Source organism: Solanum lycopersicum, chromosome 7 (genome assembly GCF_036512215.1).
Source record: "Solanum lycopersicum chromosome 7, SLM_r2.1".
Taxonomy (NCBI): Eukaryota; Viridiplantae; Streptophyta; class Magnoliopsida; order Solanales; family Solanaceae; genus Solanum; species Solanum lycopersicum.
In genome coordinates, this window is record NC_090806.1 from 63969321 (window position 1) to 63986228 (window position 16908).

Genomic DNA, 16908 nt, shown 5'->3' on the forward strand with positions numbered 1-16908 from the left:
TCTTCCGTTGATCTTTTTTTGTCTTTTGTTGACTCCATCGAAGGAACGTTTTACTTTTCAATGTGAAAAAATTTAATGTATTTTTGTTCTTTATTTTAACAAAGATCCAAATTTTCAATTTCGACAAAAATATAGTTTAAGAGTTGAGAATCGCTATGAGGTCCAATATGATAAGTTGAGTTGGATCTAATCAGAGGCGGATCCACGTGTTTAAAATTCAAAAAAAATTATGTATATCTTTCTTGAGAAACGGTTAGAAACTAAATATAATAAATAGTGTCTCAAGAAAAGCATAGGATCACACTTGTCCTAGACCTAGCCAAAACCGCATATTATTTTTTTTAATCATAAGTTTTGAATTTCAAAAAGACTTAAGTTATTGGTGCATCGGAAATTTTCAAATCCTAAAACCGTCTCTTAATCTGCCTCTAATATACCATAAATTTTGAACCTGATTCAACCTTTAAAAGTTAATGGACTGACTTAGAAATTAAAAGTAAATCTACAAAAATACATAGTACATAAGTTTGGGAAAAGTTTGAAAAAATAAGTAAGTTGAATTTTATTTTAATAAATATGGCAATTATCTTATGTTTTAAATCGTGATTAACGGATTCAGTGAGCTGTGCCCATCATTTGATCAACTTTAGGTTACTAACAAAATACAAACTACGAAATTAAAATAACAATATGCTACTATTATCCATGAACCAACATTATTTTATTTCAATATGAGGCAATAAGGACAAAGACCCTTTATTTTCAAATTAGAATTATTTCCTTTGACATTAATATGATTGAAACTTTATATATTCCTCAAGGTTGAATAAAAACAGAAAAAAAGAATATCAATGTGGAGAATTGACTTTTCAGATCAATTACGATATTTATTTTTGGTTCTAACAATTCTTTTTTTTATATGAGGGATCTTTATGTTTACCTATAAAAGGATCTTCAATTTTGTACATTAAAATAAAAAAAAATATCTTTTTCTATTTAGTTTTGTAAAAAATGAAAGAGTTTTTAGTTCATGGTATTAGATTTGAGTTATAGAAATTAGTAAGCATTATATAAGCTATAATAAATACATATAGATTAGGCCCTAGATTATGTTCCCACATGTTATTAACAAAACAAAGTCTATGCATACACATAAGTTATTGGCCCACTTTTACATATAGTTTATATTTATATTATATAAATATAAATACATAACCTTTCTCGACTATCTTTACTAAGTTTCAATATAGTATCATAATATAATATTATGATATGAAATTATGAGACGATATTAAAATTTTGTTTGGACTTGCTATATGAAATTTTGGTATCATATATTTACTCATAAATATAAAAATCTCATAAATTCTAAAACTATTAAAATAGTGCCAATTGTTTATTCAATTTTATCGAGTAAACAAAAAAATATAAAATTACATAATAAATTATTACAAAACTATTTGTTCTCCATTTAAGTAATTGTTTCAATCTAACTTTCAACCTAACTTTCACTTCTCATTAATATATTTGAGTAAAAATAAAACACCTTTCACGGACTCTTCAAGATTTTATTACTCAACAATCGTGAAGTGTGAGTTAAAGTGATTATATGTTGGTTGGAATAATAAATTATATGTCAGTGAGAATAATAAATTTTAAAAGTGATGATGCGATTATAAATTTTATTTACATGTGAAATAAATGATTAGTAGATATAAATGTGGGGTTGTTTTAACAAAATATAAACTTGTGGATCGATTTTCGTATTAAAATATCTCAAATCATGATATGATATTCCCATATGATTCCATAGCATAGTTTTTAGAGAATATGGAATCACAATCTCATGATATGGAATCATGAGATGGAATCAGCTAAAATCGCATGTCCAAACACTAATTTCATCTCACAATACCGTATCATTGATATGGTATCACATGACTACTTACTATAAGATAATTATATACAATTATTTTTAATCAATCAAAAAAGAATATTTTTCTATATTATATTAGTTGTCATGCTTTGCTTTTTGAAAGTTATGATATGTAAACTTCTATTATTCATCATATACTTTTTATATATCTAAACTTCAAATGTAAAATATTAAGTTGCTCTAATATAATTTAGCCTAAAAATGAGTTGTTGACTTTTAAGATAAACATAACAAATAATTTGCGACAATGAAAATATCTTCTTCTTTTTTCATAATAAATAATAATTTAACTTTAAACATTTTATTTTACCTTTAATATAATGAATTACAACTAAAATATACCTCCACAAGTTTCATAGGTTTCTTTCATATTTTTTTTTGTCTAGTCAAATACCATTAAATTAATTTTCTATCACAAATTAAACTGCATTATTAGTATAAATATATTTATATTATTAGTGTATATTACTATATAATTTAAAACCTCAAATGTGGACTTCTTTTAGCATTTGATATAGAAATTTAGTTATCACCTTTAAGTTTGCTTGAGCAACTTTTCATCTACTTTTATGGAAAAAATATTGTCTTCTTACTCCAAAAAGATATGCCCAAATACACTTATATTATAATTCAATCTTGATCCAAAGTCTCACTTCTTTTCATGCGCCAAATAAGAGTACTATAAAGCAATAATACATCTTAAAGCAAAGTCTCACTCTATACTTAAAATATATAATTTTGAATAATGTAACTACTCATCACCTAATAATATACTTTCTTAATAAGGACTTAGTTGAATTGGTAGGATTTTTTTGTGTATAATAATTGGTTTTGTACTTTTACCTTTTCTTCACGAAATGGAAAACAAGACTTATGTCCATTTTCAATCATCTTTAGAGGATGGTTGATGTGATTGATCAATATAATAATTGAACTCCTAGAGATTAAAAAGAAATAGTGGAATAAAGCTAATTGGATTAAGTAGAATCCTAAGTTCACAAAGCTAATAATAGTTATAATATTTATCTACATTATTCAGCATCTATTATTAAGTTATGATGTAGATAATAATTGTTCTTCCAAGACAAAGTTGAATAAACATAGGATAATACTAGTATATATACTTTGTCCATATAAAGTAAGAGGAAAACTGTTTAGAAAGTAGTTGAGGTTTAAGTCTAATGGAATACTTTATATCATTAAACACTAATGTATGTGGTGCATTTGATGAAATTGCTTTTTTTTAATCAGAGATCGTGAGTTTGAGATTTTTGGTAAGGAGTGTTTTTTCTCGAATAGAAATCTATCTAATGTGAATTCGATTTAGTCAGACTCCAGTATGAATATCGAATGTCAAATATGATACTCGTAAAAGAACTACATTAAGTTGTTGTTTAAAAATAGTTGTTTATTTATATTAAACTTTTTTTTAATACCAAAACAGACAACTCAGCAAGAGCCTTTCTCAACTGTAACAACGTTAGCGACGTCTAAAATTCAATCTTTCTTGAGACAGAAGCAGCGATTTCATAAAAAATATATTTTAAAAAATCGCTACATGAGCAATGATTCCTTAAAAAAAATTAATAAAAGAAAGTTGTTGTTAGTGAAAAAACTTACAATATAATAAAATTGCAAGATTACAATTGAAAATAAAATGAAGAAAGTAATCTCTTCAGGCTGAGGCGCGGATATCTCGCTCTCTTTAAGGAGATTCAAGCCCACTGCAGCAAATGTTTTCACCGGTCCAGCAGTAGTCCTCTTTGACTTGTCCCCTCCAGGATACAACAGCCTTTACAAAGTATAACTCAACAACTCTGGACAAGAGTTGAGTCCAAAGCTCCACAAAAAAAGAACACCTCCCTTCAACTAATAAGAACTCTCTTTAGACTGACTCTTTCACTCTTTGTTTTCTCTTATGAATTGTATGTCTCTAAAACCAAATGAAGACTACCACTATTTATACTACAAGAAGTCTTCCTAGCAATGAATAGGAAGATAATGGAGGTAGTAAATAGTGAAGATAATGGCCTTAGGAGTTACATAGGTTACAATGGGAGTTACATAGGTTACATAAGTTACAATGGGAGTTACATATGTTACAAAGGGAGTTACATATGTTACATAGGTTACAAAGGGAGTAATGGAGGAATTAAGAATGAAATACATTGATGGATAACCAATGCTAATGGATGATGTAGAAGTCATCCATTCTTATAACTCCAAAATAAAGCAATTTAATAGGTTAAATATTAATATTAAAATGCTAATAACCTAACAATCCCCCACTCATTTTAATATTAGATAAGAGAGTATATCAGCTGAAGGAAGACTACTATGCATAATGAAGGTGTGCTCTCCATTGAACCTCCACTTAGTGAAATAGTAACTTTTACTCCAGAGTCGTAGTGGTCTCAGACTTGAACTATGACTGCTTAAGGGAAATAAAATATCACTGCTCACACATAATAATCAAGGTGTTGACATGAGCTTTAACAGCCAGCACGTTATGGCCATGTGCTATCCCGGTTTCATGAGTGCATTTGAGAATAACCCCCATTCTCATAGGAAGCGACCTACTTCCACACATCACATAGGTGAAATCTGTCGAGAGTGCTCCTGTAAGATTAACACTCCACCCATACGGGCTACAGATATTCATTAAGAGTTTTATCAACTCAACTTTCACAAACTACAGGAAATAATGCACTCACATCATAGGGAGGGAAAAAAATAGTGCATTTTTCACAACAAGTCATCATATGATTAGTTTTTCCCTTTGAACCTGGTTATAGGATCTCTAGTCCCCAGGTTGGGTTTCCTCATATATGACTCAAGAATTTGTAGGCTTCAATCCCATCCCCCTCGATGTGCTCCAAACCTTTTCTCTTGTTAAGGCCTTTGTAAGAGGATCTGCAAGATTATCACAAGATTTGACATAATCAACATTAATGGTACCATTTGTCAAATACGATCTTACATTACTGTGTTTCCTCCTTATAGGTCTGGATTTACCGTTGTAATAACGGTTTTGAACTCTACTAATTGCAGCGGTGGTATCACAATGAATTAAAATAGGAGGAATTGGTTTTTCAAAATAAGGAATTTGAAACAGTAAATCTCTTAACCAATTCGCTTCCTCACTAGCTGAAGCTAAAGCAATTAGTTCAGCCTCCATAGTAGAGTTGGCAATTATAGTTTGCTTTTTTGATCTCCAACAAACAGCACCACCACCTAAAGTAAAGACATAACCAGTTGTAGAACAGGAATCACCTGACAAAGTGTTCCAATCTGCATCACAAAAGCCTTCAAGTACAGCAGGATATTTTTTATAGAACAAACCACAATTTTTCGTTCCAATTAAATATCTCATAACTCTTGTTATAGCATGCCAATGTTCATTACCTGGCTTGCTTGTAAACCTGCCAAGTGTACTCCTACTGCATATGCAATATCAGGCCTAGTGCAATCAGTCACATATCTCAAACTTCCGATTATACTAGCATATTCCTTTTGATTTATTACATCATTTTCACTTTCAACAGGAAATAAGTGAACACTTGAATCAAAAGGAGTAGCAACATGCTTGCAATCATGAAAGTTATATTTTTTCAAAATTTTCTCAACATAATGTGACTGGTCAAGGAAAATCCCCTCACATGTTCTTGTTATTTTTATTCCAAGAATAAAATTTGCCTCACCAAGATCTTTCATATCAAAATGTCTTCTAAGAACATTTTTAGCTTCATCATTAACATTCATGTTAGAGCCAAAGATCAACAAGTCATCAACATATAGGCAAATGATCACATGTGAATTATTCCAAGACTTATGATATATGCACTTATCACACTCATTTGTCTTAAAACCATTTTCAATCATGCAGGAATCAAACTTTTCATGCCATTGCTTTGGTGCCTGTTTTAAGCCATATAGGGATTTAGTAAGTTTACATACTTTGCTTTCTTGGCCTGCTTCAACAAAACACTCGGGTTGGTCCATATAAATTTCTTCATTTAGGTCTCCATTTAGAAAAGCAGTTTTTACATCCATTTGATGAATTTGCAAATCAAAAATTGCAGCCATAGCAACTAAAAGTCTAATGGATGTAATTCTCATTACCGGAGAAAAAGTATCAAAAAATTCTAGGCCTTCTAGTTGTTTAAAACTTTTTGCAACTAGCCTAGCCTTGTATTTATCAATAGAACCATCCGGTTTCAACTTTTTCCTTAAGACCCATTTGCAACCAATTGTTTTACAACCCGGTGGTAAATCAACTAACTTCCAAGTTTTATTAGAAATTAGAGATTCCATTTCATCATTTACAGCCTCTTTCCAAAAAATAGAATCATGTGAAGATAATGCTTCTTTCAAAGTTAGAGGGTCGTTTTCAACATTAAACACATAAAAATCAGGACCAAAATCTTTTTCTACTCTAGCTCTTGTTAAAAATACCTAAATAAAGAGAATAGTTTTTGGTTAATTTTCTATGTATTGCTCTTGTGAAAACACTATTACATTTATATAGGTAAGATGGAAAGAAATACGGAACCAGATAAGGAAAATGGTTGTACAGAATATATTACTAACATAATTAGTCTATTTTGTTCCTATAATTATTTTGCTAAATATGGATATTTTCTACACTCCCCCTCAAGTTGTGCACTCGGATTTCCAATGCTCAACTTGCGCAAGACATTGCTGAAAGCTTCAGTACTAACAGCCTTGGTTAGGATGTCTGCCAGTTGATCTTTTGATCGAACAAATGGAAGTTTGATAACCTTGTCTTCTAACTTGTCTTTGATGAAGTGTCGATCAACCTCAACATGTTTTGTTCTGTCATGTTGGACAGGATTTCTAGAAATACTTATTGCTGCTTTGTTGTCGCAAAATAACTTGCAGGCTGTTTTCTGAGGAAAACCGAGTTCATTTAGCAGTTTCCTAATCCATAAGATTTCAGTTATTCCTTTCACAATTCCTCTGAACTCAGCTTCCGCACTTGACAGGGCTACAACCTTTTGCTTCTTGCTTCTCCAAGTGACAAGATTCCCTCCTACCAAGGTGAAGTATCCAGAAGTGGATTTCCTTTCATCTCGGTCTCCGGCCCAATCTGCATCGGTGTAGGCAATTATATCGAGGCTATCATTTTTTCCGAAGTAGATCCCGGTGCTGCTTGTACCCTTTAGATACCTCAGAATCCTCATTACTGCTGTCATGTGATGTATTTGAGGTAGATGCATGAATCTACTCACTATCCCCACTGCATATGCAATATCTGGTCTTGTGTGGGCTAGATAGATGAGTTTCCGTACAATCTTCTGATATTGCTCTCTGTCAGTCGCCTTTGCCCCTTCTATGACCTGAAGACCATGATTTGCTACAATTGGAGTGTCAGCCGGTTTACCACCTAACATTCCAGTTTCAGTTAAAAGATCGAGAATATACTTTCGTTGGTGAATAAAGATCCTTTGCGTGGATCTTAAGACTTCTATACCAAGAAAGTACTTTAAGTTTCCTAGATCTTTCATCTCAAATTCCTGAAACAACTTCCCCTTTAAGGTAACAAATTTCTTCCTCATCATCTCCGGTGATGATCATATCATCTACATATATAATTAGATAGGTGATTTTCTGATTTGCCCTTTTTATGAATAAAGTATGATCAGAATTACTCTGTCTGTACCCAAATTTCTTCATAGCCTTAGTGAACCTTCCAAACCAAGCTCTTGGAGACTGCTTTAAACCATACAGGGCTTTATTCAACTTACATCCTTCTCCATCTTTAAAGTCATGAGAATATCCTGGAGGGGGTTCCATATAGACTTCTTCTTCAATGCTTCCATGGAGGAAGACATTTTTAACATCAAACTGATACAAGGGTCAATCTTTGTTTGCTGCTACAGAGAACAATACTCGTATTGTGTCTATCTTGGCTACTGGGGAAAAAGTCTCTGAATAGTCGATCCCAAAAGTCTGAGTGTAACCCTTGGCCACCAATCTTGCCTTGTACCTTTCAATAGTTCCATCTGCCCGGTGCTTAATGGAGAATACCCATCTACATCCCACCTTCTTCTTCCCTTTGGATAGAATACATTTTTCCCATGTGTGATTCTTTTCCAAGGCAACATATTCATTTTTCATGGCTTGTCTCCACTTCTCATCTTCAAAAGCTTCTTCCACGGTTCTGGGAATGTTTGTTGAGTATAGGGAGGTAGTGAAGGCAACAGCTGTGTTGGACAAGTTTTCATTGCTGATTCTTTCTATGGGGTATCTGGACCGTTGATCTTCATATTCCGGGTCATACCTTTTGGGAGGAACACCTCTCGTGCTTCTGTGAGGAAGCTCATATCTGTTTTGACAATTATCACTAGACACAGAGTCAGTAGGAACAGTACATGATTCAGAATTTACCTCAACTGATGTTGACTCAGGGTGCTCAGTGGTTGTCATTGGAGTGGATTAAGGAGAAGGAGCTGATACAGATGTTTCAGAGTTGACGTCGGCGGTATTGCTTACTTGCGTTGGAGGATCATGGTCCATCATTTCTGGATATATTAACCAGCTAAGGTCATCATTCGTAGTCTCCCCCTGAGGACCAGGCTGGGTATAGTAATAGGAGTGTTCAAAAAACTCGCAGTCAAGACTGGTGTAGATTTTGTTTTGAATGGGATCATAGCATCGGTACCCTTTTTGAGTAACCCCATACCCAATAAAAACACATTTAATGGCTCGTGGTTCAAGTTTATTTCTGATTCTTTTTGGGAGATGAACATAGACAACACATCCGAACACCCGTGGAGGTAGAGAATGATAGGAAGGGATGGACACATGGGAAGAAAGAGTGTCAAGAGGAGTTTGGTATGCAAGAGGTTTGGTAGGTAGTCGGTTGGTTAGATATGTGGTTGTGGCAATGGCTTCTGGCCAAAAATGGACAGGGACATGGGATTCTAACATAATGGCTCTAGTAATCTCAAGAAGGGTTCGGTTTTTCCGTTCAGCTATCCCGTTTTGTTGAGGAGTATCCGGATAGGTAGTCTGGTGAATGAGGCCATGATCAGAAATAAATTGTTTCATATCTAAGTTTATGTATTCTCCTCCGTTATCAGATCGAAGAATTTGAGGTTGAGCAGCAAATTGGGTACAGATCATGTTGTAGAAATTTATAAACACATCATATACTTCAGATTTATTTTTTAGAAAATAAACCCAACTCATACGGGTGCAATCATCCACAAACAAAACAAAATAGGAATATTTATAAAAGGCAAATTCAGGTGCAGGACCCTAGACATCAGAATGAATTAAGGTAAATGGCTTAGAAACATGAGTCGAACTGGGAGAATAAGAGTGTTTATGACTTTTTGCAAGTACACATGCTTCACAATCCAAAACAAAATCAATGTCCTTGAAAGAGGGAAATAATCGTTTAAGATAACTTAAAGACGGATGACCTAGCTGTCGGTGCCACATCCAGATCTGATATTCCGGCAACCCTTGAGCAAGCAAAGCGTTACCCTGTTGAGTCACCTCGTTCACATAGTATAGACCTCTTCGTTCAATACCACGACCAATGATCCGCCCCGTCTGAGCATCCTGTACAATACAATCAGAGGAAGTCATTAGAATTGTACAGTTTAGTTCCTTGGTTAATTGACTAACAGATAAAAGTTTGTGGGTAAGACTTGGAATTAAAAGACAATTTTTTAAATGGATTTCTGATGTAATATCCACATCTCCGGCCTGAGTAATTGGAATAAACTCCCCATTTGCAGTTTGAATCTTAGTACAGGTAGTTGATGTGGAGGAAAGAAAATCGAATGGGTCGTATGACATAGTGTCCGTGGCCCCACAGTCAAAAATCCAATTGGACTTATTGCACATGAGACCCACACTTTGTTTTTCCTTGGGTTTTTTGTATAATTGGGCTTTTGATTTTTTGGGCTTTTGATTAACAAGGGCTAAAGGGTCTGATTTTTTTAGTGCTTCTTGTTTTCCCTCACTTTCATTTCTAGAGGACGGCTCCTCTAGAATTTTCTCTCTTCTTCTTTCCGTCGATTCCTCTGTCTCCATCCATGGTTCACCAGAAACTTTGGTGAACCCATCCTTGTCACTCGTACCTGTTCGCCTGTCGGTAACACTGGTTGACGAAGCCTCGCTGGTACCTGTTCGCCTGTTGGTGACAGTGGTTGACGGAGCCTCGCTGGTCGGTTCTCCTTCTCCGATGGCGGCGTTAGCCTTGCTGCCAGTCTTTGTTACCTTGGTGGCGGCTTTACGCTGTCTTAGGTCCTCCCACCATTCCGGGTAGCCGATGAGCTTAAAACATCCTTCCTTGGTGTGTTTGGTTCCTCCGCAGTGGCTGCATTTGAGGTGAGTTTTGTCCTCACGCCGGAATGATGAATCTGACCGGCTAAATGAAGAATCTGACCGGCTAAATGAAGAATCTGACCGGCGTTGAGTGACAAGACCACTTCCGATCTCTGAGGGACCTCGTTCCAGTGATGAGTTGCCGGTCATTATGCCACGACGAGCAATTTCTCGTCTGATGGTGGCATATGCGGCATCAATGGTTGGAAGGGGATCTAAATTCAGGATGTCTCGCTTTTCTTTGTCAAGTGAATCATTTACACCAGCCAGAAATTGGTACAGCCTTTGTCGTTGTATAAATGAGTTGAACAGTGTGATGTCTTCTGCGCATTTCATTGGGTTCGACATTCGTCTATCAATTTCTTTCCAGAGGGTATTCAATTTGCTGAAATACACCTCTATCGTGTCTATCCCTTGTTTCATAGAGGTTGCCTTTGTGTTCAGATCATAGATCTACAATTCATCTCTGCCGCTACTGAGTAGAGTTTCGATGCCTTTCCATAAATCTCGGGCAGTTTTGTAGTCCAAGAACTGATTCACGAGATCTCCGTCAATATTCTCGATGATCCATGAAATGACCATCGAATCTTTTTGAGCCCATTGCTGGTATTCTGGATCGTCTGGTGAAATGGGGTTGACGATGATGTGATTGAGTCTTCCCCGGCCACCAATTGCTATCTGCATCAGTTTACACCATTTGGTGTAGTTGGTGAAGTTCAATTTTTCCGCGACTCGCACTGTTTGTGAAGTCCCTGGTTCGATGTTGGTTGAATTTTTGTTGAGTGTTTGGAACATTTGAAACAGTTGTTGCATATGTTCCATAGAAATAAGCTGGTTTGGATTTTCCGGTGGGTTTTCCGATGGGTCTTCCATTTTGGTAGATCCCAGTAGATGATGAGTACGAAAAACCGTCGAAGATCGACCTTATGGCTCTGATACCATGTTAAAAATACGTAAATAAAGAGAATAGTTTTTGGTTAATTTTCTATGTATTGCTCTTGTGAAAACACTATTACATTTATACAGGTAAGATGGAAAGAAATACGGAATCAGATAAGGAAAATAGTTGTACAGAATATATTACTAACATAATTAGTCTATTTTGTTCCTATAATTATTTTGCTAAATATGGATATTTTCTACAGCTCTTTTACTTCTTCTTAACTCAAAATCAACAACATCTTTATTTTTTAAAGTTGAAGTAGAAGAACTAGGTAGTGACAAAATATTTTGTTCAATCCTTTGACCCCCACTATTTTTAGTATCAAAAGGAAATTTATTTTCATGAAAAATAGCATCACCAGATTCTACTACAATATTATCTTCAAGATTAAAAAATCTATAGGTTGTACTATTTTAAGCATAACCAAGAAAAGCACAAGTAGTAACTTTCTTACCCAACTTTGTAATCTTGGGATCCATTAGTCTCACAAAGGCTAGACAACCCCAAAATCTTAGATATCCCAAACTTGGCTTGTAACCTTTCCACAATTCAAAAGGTGTCAATTTAGACTTTTTATGAGGCACACGATTCAACACATAACAAGCAGTTAAGATAGCTTCACCCAAAAAATTTAAAGGTGCATGTGACTCAATTAGCATGACATTAGTCAATTCAACTAAAGTTCTATTTTTCCTTTCTACTACTCCATTAGACGAAAGAGAGTAAGGAGGAGTAGTTTCATGAATTATTCCCAATGATCTAACAAAAGAATTAAACTCATTTGATTCATATTCACGGCCTCTATCACTTCTATTTTTTTTTATTTTTCTTCCAAACTGATTTTCAACCTCATTGAGATAAGTTTTGAAATTTTCAAAAGCATCACTTTTATTTTTCATCAAGTAAACATATGTAAACTTAGAAAAATCATCAATGAAAGTGATAAAATATCTATTACCTCCACGAGTTAGAATTCCATCAAGTTCACAAATATCAGTATGAACTAATTCTAACAAATCAGTTTTTCTTTCAACTTGAAAATAAGGCCTTTTAGTGATCTTGGCTTTACTACAAGCCTCACATTTTTTAAAATTCTTTTTAACCATTGGGATTAATCCTAAACTACTCATGATTCCAACATAACGATCATTAATATGACACAAACGAGCATGCCAAAAATTAGTAGAAGAAAGCATATAAACAGAAGTAAAAGATTTATTTATTTCAACATTCAACTTAAACATCCCATCACATGCATACCCCTTCCCCACAAAAATACCTTTCTTCATTATTACATATTGATCAGATTCAATAATTAGTTTAAAGCCTGCTTTATTAAGAAGAAAACTAGACATCAAATTTTTTCTCATAGAAGGAGTATAAAGTACATCTTTCAATGTTAATATCCTTCCAGAAGTAAAACACAATTCAACATCTCCCTTTCCAAGTACTTGAGTAGTGTGAGCATCACCAAGCATGATAGTTTTGGGCTCCTCAAAATGAGTATATTTTTTAAACCAGTCTTTGTCATAACAGACATGACGGTTTGCACCAGAATCAGCCCACCATTCATCAACATTCTCAACTATGTTTATGTCGGTAATCACCGCCACAAAAGGTTCTTCGAGCAATATGCCCACTCTTGCCACAAACAAAGCATGGTCCCTTTTCTTGAACTTGTTGAGGTTGTGCTTGGTGATTTTCACCATTATTCTTCTTGGGAGGTCTACCATTATTTTTCTTGAATTTTTTCTTCTTAGGCTTTAAAGAAGTATTTTTGTGAGTTTCAGGAGTAGCATTATTCGAAGTAATTAAATTTACCTTCGATGTGATGTTGTTCTCTTCTGTTTGTAAAAGTGCATCTTGGCCTTTTGCTTCTTCTTCCATGCGGATTTTCATTATCAAGCGGATTTTCATTATCAAGCTTTCAAGAGAGGTTTTCTTTTGTTTGTGGCGCATAGTTTTTTGAAATTCCTTCCAAGAAGGTGGAAGTTTATCCACTATGCCACAAACAATAAAGTTATCTCCAATTTTAACCTCTTCGGACCTAAGCTCTCCAACAATCATGATGAAGTCTTGAGCTTGATCTACCACTGATTTGTTGTCCACCATTTGGAAACGAAAAAATCTACTAGTTGCATATTTTTTCGCTCCAGCCTCTTCGGTATCATACTTACTCTGCAATGCCTTCCAAATTTTCTTTGCACTAGAGTAAGTTCTATCATAATAATCATAAAAATTATCAGATAGACAATTAAGAAGATAATACCGACACTTATAGGAATCACCATCGTACTTTTCCACTTTCTCTAGATGAGAAATAGTTTCATCATCATTCATAGTGGTGATGTCTTCTTTATTTGGATTTTTCTCCGTTAATACATAAGAAACATTGAGAAGACTTAAATAGAAAAGTACTTTACCCTTCCATCTTTTGAAATGGTTACCATTGAACCGAAATGGCTTGTTAAGATCTCCCATCTTGACATCCGCGGTTTTTACAATTATAGCCATGTTGAATCTCCTTAAAATTGTTTGTGAAAAAACTTACAATATAATAAAATTGCAAGATTACAATTGAAAATAAAATGAAGAAAGTAATCTCTTCAGGCTGAGGCGCGGATATCTCGCTCTCTTTAAGGAGATTCAAGCCCACTGCAGCAAATGTTTTCACCGGTCCAGCAGTAGTCCTCTTTGACTTGTCCCCTCCAGGATACAACAGCCTTTACAAAGTATAACTCAACAACTCTGGACAAGAGTTGAGTCCAAAGCTCCACAAAAAAAGAACACCTCCCTTCAACTAATAAGAACTCTCTTTAGACTAACTCTTTCACTCTTTGTTTTCTCTTATGAATTGTATGTCTCTAAAACCAAATGAAGACTACCACTATTTATACTACAAGAAGTCTTCCTAGCAATGAATAGGAAGATAATGGAGGTAGTAAATAGTGAAGATAATGGCCTTAGGAGTTACATAGGTTACAATGGGAGTTACATAGGTTACATAAGTTACAATGGGAGTTACATATGTTACAAAGGGAGTTACATATGTTACATAGGTTACAAAGGGAGTAATGGAGGAATTAAGAATGAAATACATTGATGGATAACCAATGCTAATGGATGATGTAGAAGCCATCCATTCTTATAACTCCAAAATAAAGCAATTTAATAGGTTAAATATTAATATTAAAATGCTAATAACCTAACAGTTGTAGGGGAAGCGACATAATTTTATTTTAAATTATTTGTGTTATTGAGTAATAATTAACTTTTATCTGTGAATATGTCAGTTCATTTTTAGAAATATTTATTTTTCTTTAACTTAATTATTACATGTTTCACATATAAAAATTATAATGATTTTTCACTTCTCCTTTTTTCTTTTTCTTTTTTTTAAAATGCATTTTACAAATCTGAGATTTTTTATTTGAAATAAGTACAAATATTTTTAACACTATCAACTTTGAATATTATTTAAATAAATCGAAATGCATATAATGGTACATGATTTAAAGTTTGTTTTCAAATAATTTTTATATTGTTTATTGAATGAACTAAGAAGAGAAAACAATGAAGTAATAAAAGAAATTATCCAAAAATCTTTTCCATGTTACGAAGAAGACTTAATAAGATGATTATCTTAAACTATTTCAATGGTATTGATATAAAATAATATTTTTCTATTAAAAAATATTTTCTTTAAAAAAAAAGAACTTAGGACATTGTTAATTTGATTATTCGTGCTGACCCGATTCAACTATCCTTAATGTCATAAGTTTAAGTAATGTAAATATCAAAATAAATTTAAATTCATAATTTTATCATTTTTTTTAATTTTATGTCCGATCAATTTATATCAAATATACAAATAAAATAAAATACAAACAATAAACGTATATTTATTACTATGTCGGCAGTACAATATAAGCTTCCTTAAAACAAAATTATTGGTCTATTTTGCTATTATTAGTGAATTAATCATTGTTTTTCCTTTGTCCCACAAAATATTGAATAGTTGGAAAATTTCTCTTTTGATTACTTAGCTTCATGTGATTGATTTAATTATCTAAAAAGTCTCTCATTTTCTCTCATGTTGACTAATTATAATTTGCTTCGTATACATTTAGTTTTCTTCATATGTGATCTGATTTATTTATTGAAAAGGAAAAATATTATAAATGGAAAAATAAAATATAAAAGGTTCCCTTGTGCATTTTAAAAGAAAAAGTTTGTTCTTTAACCTTCTGACTCTTGTTCTGAAATCTTGTTATAATACTTCATTTATTATTCTTAAAAGAATTTGTTGTATCATAATATGTGATGAATTGAACTATGATTCATTATTTAAACTATTTAACTCAATTCATCTTAATTCAAACAACTATTACACGAGGTTGGATAATGAACAATTTATTTATTCAATCTACTTTGATCTGTCCTATTCAAATTAATTATTTACAAGAATGACTTTAGAGATGGTTGACCTTGAACTTTTGATTTTGCTTGCCTCATATATATATATATATAGCTCAACTTTTGACTTTTGAACTCGAAGACTAATTTACTGAACGTTTAAAATCACCCATTTTTGAAATTACTGCGTATCATTTTTTGACTTTCAAAAATAATTAAAACCAAACAACAATAGTATATTCAAATGATAATGTGAAAATTAACCATCTTTGCCCAAACATAGATATAGGCCGGCAGGAAGTGTGTAGGAAATTAATGACAAGAAGACTTGAACAAAATTAATTAAATTGTTATATTCAACAATATACTTCACTTTCAATGTTTTCACTATTTGTAGATAAAATCGATCTAATTAAAACAAAAATGAAACATGTGGACCTTGAAAATTTTTTATTGATCGAACATATATGCAATTGACTCTTTTATTTTTTGTATTTTTCTCTTTGGAAATGACTTGTTGCACACTTGATCCATTTATAACTTTTTGACTATTTTGATGTATCTAATTGTTTCATGGAAACCGTTTTTAAAATTGTATATATATTTTTGTATTTGATGTATTATATAATATATAGTGATAATAAACAAGAAAATAAATTTGTTTGTTTTGTTTGAACTTAAAAACAAATTAATTAAAATTTGGTATATACGAGTAGTGTTGTGATTTAATTGTTTAGTACATCTTGACTACGCCTATATCAAACTCATGTAATTTTTAATATCTTTTTCTTTACCTTCAAATAGTTAGAGTCTCTTCTCTTATCGATTCTTTCAGCTATTTAATTTTTTTTTCGATTGTCTACATAGGATGAATCACACAGAAGATGATCTCAAACATCTTTATTCATGTGCTATTGAAGGGTGCGACATAGTATAATTGAAAAACGACTCACTCAAATTTAGCTCAAACCGTTTAATTGGCGCCCTAAGCCCATGAAAATGAAACCAATAATGTTCTACAACTTGGGCATTAGCTTTCACATAGAGAAATAATTACCATATTTGCCCCAAAAAACATAATAGAATGGGAGGAGGTGTAGGAAATTAATGACAAGAAGACTTGTACAAATTGGCTAAACCTTTGACAAAACTATTTCATTTGTTATATTCAACTTCCTTTTCAATCACTTCACAACTCTTCACCACCTAAAATCGATCAAAAACAAATTAACATAAAAGAAGAATTCGT